At 33.2% G+C, this 16,397-nt stretch overlaps 1 protein-coding gene across 4 annotated transcripts in view; it reads left to right on the forward strand.

Moving 5' to 3' along the window:
• The first annotated feature begins 12,609 nt into the window (after positions 1 to 12,609).
• LOC131898802 (melanoma-associated antigen 10-like) overlaps positions 12,610 to 16,397 on the forward strand; it is a 95,562-nt gene continuing 91,774 nt past the window's right edge. For 3 of the 4 annotated variants that reach the window (XM_059249999.1, XM_059249997.1, XM_059249998.1), the window contains exon 1: positions 12,610 to 12,707. The gene's annotated coding sequence lies outside the window, so the exon portion shown is untranslated. The remainder of the gene's footprint in view (positions 12,708 to 16,397) is intronic. The other variant, XM_059250000.1, reaches the window with a different exon arrangement.

The raw sequence follows: 16,397 nt of genomic DNA on the forward strand, positions 1-16,397 counted from the left end.
GCAACATGATGTAAGTCCTCCTTCATTTAGATATATAGACAATAAAAATTTACCTTGATCATTTTAATAGATTAGTGGAATATTTTCCACAGAGATTGTCATTGGCCAAGTCATTCTTATCACCCAGATGTTTAATGGTATTGACTCTAAAATCTCAGATGGATTTACTTGGTTTTATTTTCCTTTTGGTCATGCTACATAACACGAACACTATCCACAAACTTTTTGAACTTATCCCCCTAATTGCAGAGGATCTTGTGAAGAGAAGAAGCAAACAATTCCTTCTACTCAATCAAATCGAGTACCTTGAATGTGTGAGCTGTACATGTGCAATGTACTTCCATACTTAAATAAGGACATTATATTTAAGGATGTGTCATGACATAGGTCAATTCTGTGACAAACTAAGTCAATTAGTTTATTTTTGGCTTCTTGCAGTTATAAAAACTCATTAAATTTATCAAGACACTGTTATGCAATTCATGTCATTGAAATTTAATTTTTCGGATAAATGTTATTAATGCACATTACAAACTTGCTTCTCCCCTGCTATTTTTGACAGAGCTTAGTAAATTCACATAATTTTATTCCTCTTCTTAGTGTGTCCTTATTTCTTGATGGTCCCTCTTATAATTGTGGAACTTCTGAGCAAGGAATTATTTTATTATGTATAATGTTTATCAGAGGGTAGTCTGAGAACACCTATCTCAGATGTCCTGGCAGTATAGTCCATTCTGACTGATCTGTGTGGAAGGATGGAATACAGATACTTATTTTTCTAACAAGTGTTTTCATATATCTCAATATTTGACAATAGCTAGTTTTGACAACAGTCTAACCCCATCATTTCTTAAACAAATAATTTGCAGTTCAAACATGGGAAGCAGATTTTCTTCCAGAATTATAAAGGACTATTGACTTCTCAAGCTTCTGAGATATCAGACCAGGATTTTTGATTGTTTGTTTGGTTTTGGTAGTATAGTAATGGTTATATATCCCCAAACCTGTATATATGTATCATAAAGTTTTCAGTAGGAAGAAATTTAGTAATATTCTCTCAAGGCACAAATTCTTGTGACTTATTAATGTGTTTTTTTATTGTATGCTTGTAATAATAGTGTCTAATTTCAGAGATCTATGTAAGTGGGAATGTAGCCTCAATGTAGAATGTTTATACACAGAAAACATTAAGAAAAACAAAAACCCTAAGTATGTAATATGATCTCAATTCAGGTTCTAAATTTATATAACAATCTGTGCAATTGAAATTGTTTTATAGAAAATTCTGAGAAACCAAACATCTTGAGTTCACTAGTAGATAAAAACTCATGCTCATTTTGTATGCCCTCACCCTAAATGTTATGGCATCTGTTATATGTATTCTTCTCAGTTGGCACAGGTTTAATGAAAATGAGAACATTCTAGACACTGCTCACAGGAACAGCTCCAGAAGTAAGTGTTAAATTGCCTTGAAAATCCAAATGATTATTTTTTTCTTTTCATTATGCCATAACTCAAGTAACGTTTGTCATTTGAAGAGATACATCATTTTGCAACCCTCAATAAAGACTTTCTGTATTCTCTAGCCAATCTCTAGGAGAAACAAGGACTCCTTGTTGAAAACGCTTTAAATGATTTTGCCTATGAACAAATGAGAACTTCAAGCACTGAAAAATTAAAGCTTTTTGAATGCCAACATGTGGTGCATTTTTTTCAGAAAAAAATAGTTTATAGGTAATTGGTTGTCTCCTCAGAACAATGATTCTCTCAGGTGGCTTTGTTTCCATTCTCTTAAAATGAGAATAATTTTGCAACTGGGAACTGTGTGCCTTTCTCTGTTAGAACTGCCAGTTCTTGTAGTCCTTTCCATGTGTTCTACATCTTATCTTACCTTATAAAATGCTCTTACAGAGCCAATTCTTTGAGGATTTTGAAGCTTCATTTGATATTTCTGCAAATTAAATGCTTGCCTTTTGAGTTCTCAGGTTTTACTCCTGACAACGATTTAGGTACATAACAGGATGAGAGATAAAGAGGAAAAATATTTCACCTTATGTAAAATCTTCCCCACATATGTTAATTATCTCATCTGGAAGTTGATAAGGGGCTTTAGTAGCTTTTACACGTTATAATTAAGGGGACCAGCTGTTTTATAAAGGTATTGCTAAGCAATACCAGTTTTGAAAAGAGTACATCCCATAAACATCATATTCTGCTCCATCTTTCTTGAATCCCTCTGCTTTATTATTTTTTGCCTCTTTCCCGCTTGTCTACTCCATATCATTAATCTAAAAGGTGAGGTAATTGCCAAGTGCTCATAATGTTACTGCTACACTTTTCTGTCACTTTCATGTCAGAAATAAATTCACGGTTTGAATGTTGTAATATTGACCCTTTTCTTGACCTAATTCAATGACATGCAATTAGAATATGGAAAGATGCTAATTTATTTTATCTATCTTTTTTGATATAGATTTTTAAATGAGAACACATGATATTTTGCCTTTTTAGAAGAGATTTCTGCTCCAAAGTTCTCACATGAGGAGATAGGTGTACCAAGTAAGAATATGTTACAATAAAAATGCGATGGTAAAAACTTTTGTTGCAATAGGTATCACTAAATATAATGTACTGGGAAGTACATAACATCTTTTTTTTATTTCTATATAAGTAGGAACTAAAAAGCATGTAATTATTTCTGATTTGTAACCATAGTTTTAGTGTCAGTTTGTTTTAATAAACAAGTCTAGAAATATAGATAAAATCAAACAATACAGTGTTGCTATGGTTATCATCTATTTAACAGAAGCATTTGAAGAATATTGATCACCAACGTTTTCCCTTGAAGTTCAGTGAATTGTACATAGAGAAATACAAATGGATGCATTCATCATGAGCTTTTTTTTAAAGGTCCTGGCTTTGTTGAACTCCTTAATTATATTCTCAGTCAAGCATTTAAATTGAGTTAAATGATTGAAAAAAACCAACAAGATCTATATATAGACTTTCAACCTAAATGCCTAACATGAAATTTATCATTAAGATAAATATAGGAAATCAGAAATATATTGGCTTATATGTTGAAAATGAATTGTAAAATGCAAACTTGATAATCAAATTTGAGATTTTAATTTGCTTCCTAATATGAGAATCATCTCATTCTCTTCCCCTACCCTTTTATAAATTAAAAAGTCACATGTAAACAGGTTATCTCTTATGTGTAATTATGTATTGTTGTATAGATAATTTGATGACAATTACATTTTCTATGAATTTCTTTAAAAGCTTCCCAGGACACTCTATTCTTATGGAGATACTGAGAAAATTAAGAATTATGGTCAAGTCCTGACTGAAATAGTCTGTGAGGCTGCATTGTCTGAGCCAGTTGCCTTGAAACTGTTCTGGATGTTGGATCATCTGGGCCATGGTGTCATCAGAGACCTTTCAGGTGGTCTTGGCTGGTCGAACCTGATGTATCTTAACCTGGAACAAATCCATAGCCTCTTGCTTCCTGTGGAAACAAAAGCAGAGCCTCCTTTCCAAAGCAACATATCCTTAGATCCAAATTTTGAATCTAAGGTACCTTTAAAATATACATATTGGTTTAACTGAGCAGCCTTCACAATCAAATGTCTTTCTGTAGTTAAAAATCCCAAAGACAGCACAATCCAGATTCTCTATGTGATATCCATCTTTACATGGCTTATTTTTTATATTACCTTTACTGTCTCTTTAAAGATTTTATTTTTTAAAACTATTTCTTTATATAACTGTCTAAATTTTTTTCTTCTCTTTTAAGTGTACATATATTTTTATACACATTGTAACCATTTAGAGGTTTATTTAATCTGAATCCGACTTATTGTGAATGCTTTAAACTGTAGAATGACTGGTACTGAAGCAGAAGCTTTGGCTGCTGGCTCTGCCCAATTCAGCTTTTCAACATGGTCCAGGCCTACACAGGTCTGCACCAGGTACTCTGGGTATATATTATGGCTTCCAGTTTAATGTTTTAATGAGTAAATCTTGAATTATTGTTCCTTCTCTTGGGTTCTTTTCCCTCTGTTGGTTTGTCTTGTCCTATTCCAATGTGGTATTTTTTTCTATCTTCTTATATTTTATTTTGTCTTATTTTATTATTATCCCCTAGAAGCCTGTTTGTTTTCTAATGAGAGACATAAAGATAGTAGATCCAGATGGGAAGAGAGGTGAGGAAGACCTGGGAGGGTTAGAGGGAGGGGAAACAGTAATCAGGATATATCATGTGAGAAAAAAATCTATTTCTAATAAAAGAGAAAAAAGTTAAAAAAAATGGAAACTTGTCACTCCCCAAACAAGAGAAGAAAATGGAATGGATGATGTGTTAAGGAGACATTGGCTAGGTATGATCAAAAGCCAAGATGAGAAAGAAACTAAAGCTGATGTAAAAATGTGAAGTCATTGAACTGGAGCAATGCCTTTCCTCTAAGCCAGTGTTTATTCTCTTGTCTCTATGTTTGGTTGGTTGCTTGGAAGGTTCTAAAATGATTTCATAGACCTGAAGAAGGAATTAAATGACCAGAATTTTTGAAGCTATGTTACTGTTATACTTTGGCATCTAAGGAAGCTGCAGTGGGGCAACTAATGCAAAGCAAAATACTGTTCAGCTAAAGTTGGCTTTGCTGAGGACTAATTCATATCCAGCCAGTTTTCCCCACTTGGAATATTACATTTCATGAATTATAAGGCATGTACAGTACACTTTTAGAACATTTTCATCATATCAAAAAGTTCCTTCATGTCCTTTTGTAGTTAATTCTCTCTTCCCACACCAAGTTATTGGCAGCCAGCAAACGGGCTATATTTAGTCAGCCTTTTTTTATGAGTTTGGCCTCTTTTAATATGTAGATTTTGTGCTGAGTATTTTTCATTTAAAATAATTGTTTTTTAAAGTATACATGTTGTCCCTATGCCACAATTAGTTTTCAGAATAAAATAATATATGTACTTTGTTGTTAGTCGAAAGCATGAAACAATGAAGAATACATTTCACTAGTCTTATTTCATGATCATCAGCATATTAATTTATTTTAAAATATTAACTCCAGGTTTTATTGATTCATATCGGATTTGTAATATGCATATTGCAGTATTCATAACCTTAACTTTAAGGTCTACAAATTTTGTAATCTATATCAGTCATCTACTAATTTCTGTACATTTAGGGATTTTATTTGCAATTTCTTACTTTTATGATGCACCTGTGTATTTTGTGAAGACTCAGTGCTCCTGAGAGTAAAAACCTTGGATGGCAGCTGATCACAGATTTTTCAGTTTGAGAAATAAAAAAACAGGACTCGGTTATTATAAGTATAATGAATATAAAAAAGATAATTACATTATTCAGAGTGATCAGTATGTTGGAAAAAATACAAAACAGACCCAAAACTATGAAAATTAACAAATAAGTAGCACATTAAACATTTAATTTTTATTTAGTTTTTTCCCTTAAAAGCCTTTACTTAGTTTTCTATTTTTTTCTTGAAGATTCTCTTTACTCCTGTGACTTAGAAATAACTGCATTTATATTCTTCAAATATTCACCTAATATTTTAATAAATATATCTAAACATGTTTTCCTATTGCCCAGATTTAGTTAATATGTTCCTCCTCCCATTATCACAAGCACCTGGGTAGTTTACTTTCCTACTTTTGATAATTCTTATATTAACACTTAATCTTTGTGTTTCAGAATCCCTGGAAGCTTGTCTTTACATGTTTGCCATAATCACCATTACTAAGTGTTTATTGTATAAGGGGATGCTGAACACACGAGTATGTTGGATTTGGCAGTATGCCTTGTCCTTCATATTACTGTTCATTTATCTGTTTTTTTTTTTAATTGTGATGTCAGCAACACAGCTCAGAAGTCAAAAGCAATGCCACCAAACTTGAGTACCTGAATTTAGTTCTTGGATCCTCCATGCTAGATTGTGAGAACAGACTTATTCAACTTGTTCTCTGACTTCCACATGTGCAATTAGAGAAGGAAACCCCTCCCTACACATGCAAATTAATACAAACTAACTGTGTGCACATGTGGTTTATGTGTGTGTTCAGGTGTGTATTCCTTTGTATGATGGTTTGGAGGCAATAGTTTGTAGGTTGAGATTGAGAGTCTTCCCAATCATTTGTCCACACTTTATCCTTTCAGATGGGCACTCTTCCTGAACCTGGAACTCACAGATTGGCATTGGCTAGACTATATGGCCAGAGTCCCAGATATCATCCTGTCTTTGCTTCCCCATCTCTATGATTGCACTAGTATGTGACCTCTGTTATCCTTTTATTTGGTGTTAGAAATCTGAACTCAGGTTCTCATGCTTGCAAGGTAATGTCTTTCCCACTGAGATACCTCCTCAGCCCAATTTACATACATCATAAGTAAAAGAAACCATTTACTGTTGTTTTTTTTTCCCTTGAGCTAGAAATCTTTGTTGCTTACTCTGTTTGGAAGAAGAAAGTTTAGAAAAGGTGAGAAGGAAGGGAGGGAGGAGGGGAGGGAGCGTGGGAGACAGTTGTCTTACTAGTTTTGATTCCATTGGGGCATTCTTAAAGTCACACTGGTAGTTAACCAAACCCTAAAGTCTGCTCTGTGACATGGTGCTTTAAACCTATTGTGCCCCGTCATCTTTTATATCCTTTTTCTATTTTCATAACAGACTTTCGCCTCTTGTGCTGATTTCTTTTCAATCCAATCCCATCTGTAATATACACCATCTGTCATTTTTCACTTTATAGAGGTGAAACAGACTCACCGCTGGGATCTAGTTTTTGAATCAATGCTTTTAACCAATAACCTATATAGTACTCTCTTTCTGCATGTAGTCTTAAAATCCCTCAATTGAAAAAAAAAGGCATGATCTCCTCAAGAAGCAGTAATTTTCATTGAAATAAACATTCATTACAACATGGAAAATCACTGAACATGGATCCTTAGTTCTTGTCTCCCCAGAGTGTTTCTGTCCATACTCATAGAACTACTTTTGGTTTCGTTTGAACTATTGTTGTTACTGTATATTGATATTTTTGCCCTGTTTTCATTTAGAAGCCAAACATGGAGAAAAGAAATCTCATCTTATTTAATTACCTATAAAACAACAGCAGAACATTTGGTTCTTGACTAGTTTTAAAGATGAAAAGATATTAATTAAGCTTTTCAATTTTAAATCCACTGAATATGAGTAAACTAAAGTTAATTGTATCTTAAGTAGGAAGAAGGGTTTGTTCATATTTAAGTGTTTATGAAAACTAAGGCACATGCATTTGAAAAAGTGTTTGGAAATCCAAAACAAACTCTGTCTATTTCCCTCTGAATCTCCCTCTCACAGTTATGTCAGAAGTGTACATGCCTAAAGAGAAAGTCTGTAGAACAAATGAATCCTCAGAGGCCTCTGTCTTGAAAACTTTGAAAAGTACCTGCAAAATCATCAAGTTGGTTCACTTTATTGCTGTGTAGTTCCTGTACAATCCATGATGTATCTTTAGCTTTTCTTTTTTAAAAAGACAGATATTGAAGGCACACACTTATTCTTCTGTCCAATATTTTTAGCCAAATGTATTCTGTACAATAAGTTCCAGGGGGCCACCATGTAAGGCCAAAGTGGTAAAGAAAAATATATATGGTCATATCAAACTAATTTTCCCAGCAAATTGCAGACCACTTTCAGGCAAGTAAAGTATATATTATATGTATGTAAAACACACACAACTGACAACATGGGTGACACTTTGAACTAATGACTCTGCTCAATCATTGTCTTTTTGAGTGGAAAACTATCTGCTTCTTCTGGTCTGAAGACTGCTGTCTCCAGACTCCTGGTTCATCATCCCTTTTCTGTTTGATTCCTAGAATTTTTCTATCATCCCAATATTGACAATAAAGACTCTGCTCCTTGGAGTGGATCTACTTGTTTTGAACCATTGCCCATAAACCTTAACCACACATTCTCTGATTTTCTCTTCTGAGTCTTGAGACCTCCAACTATTCTCTAGATCTTACTTTAAAAAAGCTTCACTTGATATCTGTAGTCCTAACTCATATGTTGATTTTGAATTCAAAATAATTTGCCTCCACAAATTGTTTTGTCTTGTTATCTAAGCTTACATGATGCTACATCTAAGTCACTTTACAATTCATCTTCACATAGCTGATAGTGCTAGACGTAGGTGTACAACCAACCATCCTATCCTCTCTGACACCCATTAGTTCACCATATCCCACATCTGCTGATCAATCAATGTTAATTGTAGATAGTTTTAGAAATTCATTATTCATTCTCATTTATAAAAAAATAATACTCTCGTGTGACAAATTAAAATAAGCACTTAAATACTTGCTTGTAAAAAAGATACTGTATGGGAAATTTATAGCCAAAGAATCATAGTTTATAGAACTTAACTTCTGCTTTTCTTCTACATCTAAAGACTTTCTGTATTGTCACTGATATTTATTTAATCACTGGATTTCAAGTAAAAGGCATAGAAATAAAACAGTAATAAGAAATTAGGGAAACACATGATAGTGAGGAATTTCATGAGACTCAAAAACAGGAATCCAACTGGGCTTAAGGGAAAAACAGACACAAATACTGCCAGGATTTGTTAACTTTTATCTCTCCTTTTCCCTTGTTTATAGGCTTTGTTCTGTCTCCACATGATTGACCAAATGTCTGTTTATAGTTCTTGAATTTTCTAGGACTTTCCTCAAGAGAGACTAACTTTATTCTTTACCTTTCAAGTCATATTTGCACACAAAGGCCTCGTCTTGGTTTGGTTACCTAGGCAGGATCAAACTTTATACCCATATTTTGATGTATAAATGTCTACCCTCTCATTATTTGTATTTATAGGTAAGAAGTTCTGAGGAAAACTGGGTATAACATAGGATAGTATATATATAAGCATATGCCTGTAAATACATGCATTTATAAGTTACATAATATTTATGATTATTTTCATTTATGTAAATTAATCTTACATAGCATAACAAATTAATCATTTACATAAGTGATATTATGTATAGTCTATTGAAATATTTATAGCAATGAAGAACTTGCTACCTCTTGAAGCAGTACTTAGATCCTTGAAAAATATGTGGCTTGTTTTTGTTATATAAGTCAGATTTCATATTTTATAGTTTAGAATACTGCAAGACCACCAAAGTAAATGTGAAATGTAGAAATATACTTGAGGCTGCATTAACCTTCAATCTAAATATGCTTCAGCATCATATTAGCAGTTAGGATGACTGTGTGTATCTCTCAGACAGTACCAATGATACTGTGGAGATTTTCTGGTGCACCTTAGACAAATGTTCTTGGCATGGGTAGGGATAAATAAATAAAGAAAAGAAAACAATAACTAGTTGATGATATATGTTTAGATCACTCTGACCTAAGTTACTACATAAAAAACAGTGGCATTTCAGATTGGGCCTTGCCACCACAGTTTCCATATTACAAGGAGCTTTTGATTTCATTTTGTGGATGGAAAATGACTCAGAACATACATAGGTGGACATATGGATGACACTATCTGGCACCATCAACGAAGCACAGGGTAATAAATGACTGATTTCTTGAAGTGGAGAGAGCGCCACTGTATAAATTTATTAGGATGAAATGACATATTGGGTCATATGTATGTATTAAAATCGTGTCAGATAAACCAGATCTGAGAACTAATTGGACCCATTGAGCCAAGGAAAGGTATAATTCTCTCACCTGAACCCCATAAAGATGTATGTAACTAGTGCTACAATGGTGATGGTCCCACAGACCTGTCATCTGACTATTCTGTGGGCAAGTTGAGGACCAGCAAGAAGAAAATTATTTCTCTTAAGAGGCCCCCATGTGGTAGGTTGTCTCATTTCACAGATATGCATTTCTATCATTGTCTTTGCTTCTCAGGCTCCCCAAACCTCTAGAACTGTTCTGTGGCCTCTGTGGCACACACACACACACACACACACACACACACACACACACACGCGCGTGCGCGCACGCGCGATGTGTGCTCAAGGAGTTAATACTGGTAAATAAAATTTAAATAAAATAATTTGTATTTATCTCAGTCAGGATTATTAAGGAAAGTATGAGTGTCTGACAAATTGTTGTCATTAAAACTGCTGTACTTTGTGAACTGATTGTTATTCAGTAAATTTTGAAACTGTGTAAAGCCCAAATGTGTTTGCCTATGTTTTTCTGACACAGCACATTCAGGACAATATAAATTTTACAGTGTTCTAAAAATACAAGATGATAAATGAGTAAAATATGTAAATGATGAAAAATAAAAAAGTATTAATATTTAACATAGTTTTTCCATTTTATAGAAATCATTAAGCATACACTTGAAATGTTTCTATTTACAACATATAATCACAGTGCTTTAAATATAGATTCCTAATTCATAAACACTTGCAGATAACTTATTCATACCAGACTTGGTTTAGGATGTTTATTGTAATCTCCTTGTCTGCTACTTATGTGGTATAATATGAAGTGAGGGGAGCATCATTACCCTCATTTGAATTTTATGAAAAAGCCTTGCAATTTTCAATGTCAGTTTTGTGGGCTGTAACAAATAAATTTGTAAAATGTAGAATAAGCTGTTGAGACTGAATTAAATATCTAACAAATCAGCACTTTGTATAACAGATAAAATTTGTTTTTCCTCAAAATGTATCTAAACATTTAAGCAATTCAATGGATAAATCTATATTAAATATAATAGTATATAAGCCCAAATTTCACTAACTTAGAAATAAAATAGATGCTTTTATAAATGTTTTTCATAAATCAGTATATTTTTATAGTTTTATTTCTTTTTGTAATTAAATTTTTTTCATATAATACATTTTGATCATTATTTCTCTCCTCCAATTCTTCCCAGATCCTCCCCATTTCCCTACTCACCCAACATCATGTTCCTTTTCTATCTTTAATTAGTATTTTGCTATGTAAATTTAATGTTGAAGAATTCAAGAGGTGGAATTGTGTGTAGAATTTTTATAACTACTTCAGAAGTGAATATTTTCAGAAATTCTTATAGAACTGGTGAAGTGACCTGCAGGACCATTCATCATTGACATATTAAAGTTCCTGAGGCAACAGTTAATCTTGAACTATGAATATGAATTTTTTCATGAAGTAAATGAAGAGGAATGAGAAAACTATTGTTATAACAAAGCATTAAAATCAGAAAAAAATTAAGATATAGCTTTTTTAGTCATATATCTTCTCTAACTTCTGGGAAATGATGATTAACTGTGTTAAATATGCTCCTTTAACTTTTTCTATGTATTTTTGCATGCCTGTGGTTCCCATTTGGCTCATACTCCTCAATTCAAATATAGCTAAACACAGCATATTCATTTCCATTAATCGTTGAATCATAGCCAATTGCATTTTTGAATTAAGAAAAACAGATTTGATGTATGTCTCTTGGCAATGATACATCTTTGAAGCTTGTAAATGCTTATAGGCAATTTTATGTACATGTTGTTTTTCAGTCTTTCCTTCTGCCAAATAGACAAGATAGATGTTCATATGAAGCTCAGATTAAGTGATTTATCCAAAGACTTATTTGTTTTTATATAATGAATATTCTCAATAACTTAAACCTAGAGAATTATTTTCAAACCCAAATTTGGTGTTTTATTATTTTTTTGTGTGTATGTGTATGCTTTTGATTTATATACAATGTTTATGGTCCCATTAATATAAGAATGCCAAAAAGTTAAAAGAATACAAAACGATGTATTTTTAACACTGAATGCAGAACCTCAGCATCAATATTCACAGAAACAATTATAGGCATTTTTAAAAATATTAAGCTGAACAAATATTTCTTTCTGCTTAATGCACCATTACATTGTTATGTTGGGTTTAAATAATCACTTCACATTTTTAGTATTTTATTATTACGGTAAAGATATATATCAGCATAAGTACCTACAATTTTCAAATTGATATTGAAATTTATTTGATGGTATGTAAATACATGTAAAACATATGTAACTTACTACCACATACCTAATTGTTACTTTTTATTACTGATGTCAATTTACCTGGCTCAGGACATTGTAACAATTTATTTTTTTTGGGTGGTGGGAGACAAATAAGTTTATTATAAGCTACTTGATCAAATAATGGTGGAGGTTCTGTCTCTAAAGTTCCTTCCTGCCTTGGGGCTGACCCAGGGACTGGTTGTGGAGAAGACAAGTGATCTTAGACAAGTGGGCACCTTCTCACAGGCAGGGTTTTATGGTGAAATGATGCACCTCTGATCAAAATCACCTACTAAGGATCATGATGTTTCTCAGATCTTCAAATCTCAAGAAAAAAAGACCAGTATTTCCTCAGGACATTCTTGTCACTGATTAGTTTGCCTGAGTGCATGCAGTTACTGATGTATTAAACCCTGAACAGCAGGTTAGAAGGGGCAGATGCCCTGAGGCTCTCTTGCTGATCATCAAACTCATTGAAATGAAAGAAAATGGCTTCTTCCAATTATTGTGAAAGATAAGGGTCAGGTCAGCTTAAATAGAAATTGAGTTCACGATCTGTTCTCAGTACACTAGGAAAGGAGACGACACAACAATCAAAGGTCTATAGCAAAGAAAAACACAGACTGATGATTGTGGCTATTTTTGCTGCTCATAGGTAAGTGGTTTAGACGGTAATTACATATACAGTCAGTGTTGTAAATGAAACGAATGTTTTAAATCAACCTTTCATCAGTAAATTAAGAATGAGTGGTGACTAGAAAGTATCTTCGAAACACGAGTGTACTCCCTGAGGAACATATGCTGCCACTCATTTTCTTTTCTTTTCGGCACAGAGATTTGGTTTACCTCTTTACATATGCTTCTGACTTAGTTTTCCACTCAGAAGAAAATAAATATATAGAACAACCGATTTTTATAAGAAATGAACATTATTTAAAACATAAATATGAATACAAATGATGCCATAAATACATAGAATGGAAAACGGTTATGCATTGCTTTGGAAGGAACAAATTGGAAGTGCTTATAGTTATTGTTTTTGTGTAATCACCCATTTTTATGATACTCATCCATACTTATTATTGAGGACCATCACATTTTTTCAAGTCTGACAAGCTCAAGAATGACCTCATACAATTTAGCTGTTCTGTATTATGTGATATTTGATTTTCAAGTCAAGACAAATCTTGTTCTAGTCTGCATTACATATATTGTTATTTTCAGTCTTTCAAAGAAGATGTTGCTTAACACAGTGTGATTAATTTGAAAAGGCTGGAAATTGTGAATAACTTCATTTTAGATGTTCAAAATATACTTCATACCTATTTTAAACATAATAGAAACTGTAATTTTAACAATTACTTACATTCTATTATTATTACAACTATATCTGAAATACTTGCAATATATGAATATTTTAGTGTGCATGGGTGTATGGGTGTATGTATATGTGTGTGCAAACTGGATTGATCAATTTAACTGGGCAAAATCAAATGTATGTAAGAGTGCTACAGTAGGCAGAATTCTCAAATGCTTCCCTAGATTTCTAGCCCTTAGTGTATAAATATACAAAGAGTACTACAGTAAGCAGAATTTTCAAATGCTTCCCAAATTTCTGGCCCTTAGTGTATAAACATACATGAACTCGGTAGTTTTATGGAAATATTTTTAGATGTAATTAAAGCCTCTGATCTTTCTTACTAAGTATAAGTGACAAGTGGAAAGGATACCTCTCAGACGATGCATTTGTGAATTTGTCTCATTGTAGTAACGATTTAACTTTATAGATGTGCCTTAAATGTGAGTGATAAATGCATTAAAAAAATGAAAGCTAGGTAACTTTGAGATATAGGAAATATCTGTGAAGTTTATAGCAACTAGTTGAGAATTTAAATCTGTATCTACCGGTCATAAAAGAAGAAATCAGAGAATCAACAAGTGAAATAAACACAAAGTTTATACTGTACATTTAAAACTGGGGTAAAGATAATGGTTGTCTTCTAGGATCTGAGAGTGGCCTTGTTTGACAACCAGCAAGAAAAGGCAGATCTCATTTCTAATACCATTAAATTCTACCTTAATCTGAATAAATTTGAAAGGCTCACAGCACCAGAGCACACACTGATCTCAATCTTAGTGAAACCTTGATCAGAGAACTCAGCCAAGGCATCTTTGGAAACTGTGAGGGAATAAATGTGTGCTGCTTTAAGCTAATAATTTTGTGTTAATTTGCTATGTAACAATAGAAAACAAACAGACATAGTTTGTCTTTTCAATCTGTATTTGACAATCTAGACCCTCTCCAAAGAGCAGCAACTGTAATTACCCTCAAATTTTCAATAAAAAGAAAAGGTTTTAGTGTTTGGAAACTACCGCAATTCTCCCAAAGTGATTTACCCGCCTTAACTTCATTTGAGATAGACTATCATTTTGTAGCCTAGACTGGCTTCTGAATCATAGCAGTCCTCTTGCCTCAGCCTTCCACATATTGCAATTTAAAATGTTAGCACCCATGTCCAGTTTTTTTAAGTTTTAGATTTATTTATTTCATGTGTATGAATATTTTGTGCATGTACATATGCACATGTATATACGTGCACCTGGTACCTGTGGAGATCAGAAGATGGCATCAGAGCACCTAAAACTGGAGTAGTGGATGGTTGTGAGACCACGTGCAGCTATTGAGAACCGAACACAGGTTGTCTACAAGAACAATCATTTAGCAATCTTTCCAGCCATCATTATAAAATTTTAATCATCCCCTTTGCTGAATACAGTCTCTTTGTATGTTTCTGTACCAATGATTCATAACACTGTCTGCTTAGAAGTGGTCTCTATATCCCTTTAGTAGCTCCCAGTATAAATCTAATCCTTTAAGGTTTAACTCAAGTGCTGTGTTTCAAAATCCACTGTTGATTCCTACAGCTTATATGAATTATCACAACTTCAGAGATGCATCCTAAGTCTCTCATAAGTTTTTCAAGTTCTTCACTGTATACTATTTATAAACATTTGATTTTTTTAAGGAGGGGTCATCACTATAATGTGTATGCTATCCTGTATATTAACAGGAAATTTAGTATTGGGTGGATAGATAGATTGAATATAGATAGAAATAGGCATTAATGAGTTAGTAAGTACAGAGAGTTGAATTTTACTAACTTAATAATCTACTCACCTTCACCTCCTCCCTTGTCAACTTCTCTTTCTTTGATTAGTTTCTCACTCATCCCAGCCTTCTCATCTTCATCCTCATACTTTTCCAAACTTATTTTTCCTATTGCTGTTCTTTCTTTTCCAGACATCTATAAGGAGTAACTTGAAAACCCACTGAATGAGAAATTGTGTTATTATTTTAATGCTCTGATTTAGTTCAAGTGTTTTGTTGAATGGGAGATAAGTATGTGATTATTCAGTTGCTATCATATAATTCTGAAAGGACATTCAGAAATAAATCTTTATTTTATATATATATATGTGTGTGTGTGTGTGTGTGTGTGTGTGTAGTCTCCAGATATTTTTAGATTGTTTCATTTGCTTATTAAGCATCTACACAATGTAATCAAAAGTAAAAGTCTACTTTACCTGGTGGTGCAAGGTTGTAATTCTATCTACTTGGAAAATTGACACAAGACAACCATAAATTAATAGCTTGGTAAAGATGGGTATCAAGATGAGGTCAAGGCAAATCTGGACAACTTGGCAAGGTGTTGTCTCAAAATAAAATATAAAATCATTGTTGAACATAGCTCAGTAATAGTGTACTTTTCCCAGCATTTGCAGACTCTTAGACACCATCCCTCGTGCCCTCTCTCTCTTTCTTTTCTTTTTCTTTTCTCCACATCCTCTTTCTCTGTCTCACAAACACATGCACACTCTCTTGTTCTCTCCCTCAAACACAGACATAAGAATCAGCATTTTCACACACACATACACACACACACACACACACATAAGCACACAGACAAAAGAAAAATCAAACTCCTTAGAGACTATGACAAGAGAAGTTTCTTTGATTTTATATTATTTTTTATTTTTAGTAATTTTTATATTTACTGTAAAGAGTAATAGGTCTCATGGCATATTTTCCTTTATTTTTATTTTCATTCATATTTATAATCTACTGTGATTATATCCACACTTGTTACTTTCAGATATCCCCTTCCTTCCCCTTTGTGTTCCTTCCTTTACTCTAGTTCTCTGTTAGAGAAAGTGACTTCTTTTTCTCCAGCAAGTCTTAACAGTAATTTGCTCCTCAGGAAGGGGTGGGGCCTGATGAGCACCCTCTCCATTCATGATGAAATGTCAGAGGGCCAATCTTGCGTAGGTATCCAAAGCTGCTGTG

This window comes from Peromyscus eremicus, chromosome X, assembly GCF_949786415.1.
Source record: "Peromyscus eremicus chromosome X, PerEre_H2_v1, whole genome shotgun sequence".
NCBI classification, from domain to species: Eukaryota; Metazoa; Chordata; class Mammalia; order Rodentia; family Cricetidae; genus Peromyscus; species Peromyscus eremicus.